General features: G+C 35.3%; 1 pseudogene; it reads right to left on the bottom strand.

Moving 5' to 3' along the window:
- Positions 1-662: 662 nt before the first annotated feature.
- Positions 663-858, bottom strand: LOC116596605 (annotated as a pseudogene).
- Between the last annotated feature and the right edge of the window lie 605 nt (positions 859-1,463).

Raw genomic sequence — 1,463 nt, 5'->3', positions numbered from 1 at the left:
TGGATGGAACTAAAGGGTATTATGCTAAGCAAAATAAGTCAGTCGGAGAAAGACAATTATCACAGGATCTCACTCATATGTGGAATTTAAGAAACAAAACAGACGATAATAGGGAAAGAGAGGAAAAAATAAAACAAGATGAAATCAGAGAGGGAGACAAACCATAAGAGACTCTTAATCATAGGAAACAAATGGAGGATTGCTGATGGGGAGGCTGGGTGAGGAATAGGGTAAGTGAGTGATGGACATTAAGGAGGTCACGTGATATAATGAACACTGGGTATTACATAAGACTGATGAATCACTGCACTCTAACTTTGAAACTAATAATATATTATATGTTAATTAAATTTTTAAAAAATCTTTAAAAAAACAAATAAACAAATAAATAAAAAATAAAAAGAAATGGACCCCAGAAAACAAGGCAAGAAATTACCATATGGACAAGTGGTAAGAATATTCTCCTCTGTGAAGGAGATATAACTCCATATTTACTTTTTTAGTTAACTAATTTACTGATACTCTTACTCATCCTTACTAAGAGTTTGAAGAAGCTTACAAAATATAAGATCATTTGGTAAAGAAAGAAAGTGGGTAAATATCAAAGCAAAGAAGAAAACAAGCATAGAACAGTACCTAAAACTATAAGCAAATCAAACATACCCAAAAAGGAGATGTCAAAAATGTCATATACAAAGATTAAATGTCCTTGGTTCACTTCTAAGTGTCGTGACAGCCAGAGCCAAAAGGAACACATTACTGATTACAAAAATCACAATGAACATAAAATTATTCAATTAGCTATAATCGTGCCTCGGATAAACCTCATTGGCTACAATACTGCCACTGCGCAAAGCTTGAACATAAAATTATTCAAATTCAATTTGTTTAAGAGAAAGGTAGAGTTACCTACTATTTAGATCTGAAAAAAATTCTCCTCTGGATCTTCACAAAGGACATGGTGTAATACAAGCTGACCATAGCTTCGTTGATGCTCCTTCCAGAAGTACAAAAGATAGCTTTCATATGGCTTCTTATAGCATCATTGATTCACCCCAAAGTCCCATTCAGTAAAAGTAGCTTACAAGAAATCAAAAAAATGTAGTCCATGTACATGGGTTCTTGATGATCTGGCTTGATTTGGGGATAAATTTTGGCCTGCTAGAAGAATTGATGGCCTTCCAACAACCCTCTAAGAGTTTTATTTCTTGTAATTGAGATTTCAATACGAACTGAATAACAGAGTTGAAGGTATTGTCTCTGGCAGGGACCAAGAGTACTATATCCTATACTATATCCTCTATATCCTCTAACAACCTACCAAGGGGAAGCATTCTCTTCTTACATCTGTTTTCATTCTCTTATGAAAACTAAAGAGCCTAAGGACTGTGCCTGAAAAGAGGGTACCTCTCCCTCTCTCCTTCTCTGCCAAGGGAGCACCAGCTGGGCAGAACCAAGGTCCT

This window comes from Mustela erminea, chromosome 7 (genome assembly GCF_009829155.1).
Source record: "Mustela erminea isolate mMusErm1 chromosome 7, mMusErm1.Pri, whole genome shotgun sequence".
Classification (NCBI taxonomy): domain Eukaryota; kingdom Metazoa; phylum Chordata; class Mammalia; order Carnivora; family Mustelidae; genus Mustela; species Mustela erminea.
This window is presented reverse-complemented; position numbering and strand designations above follow the sequence as displayed.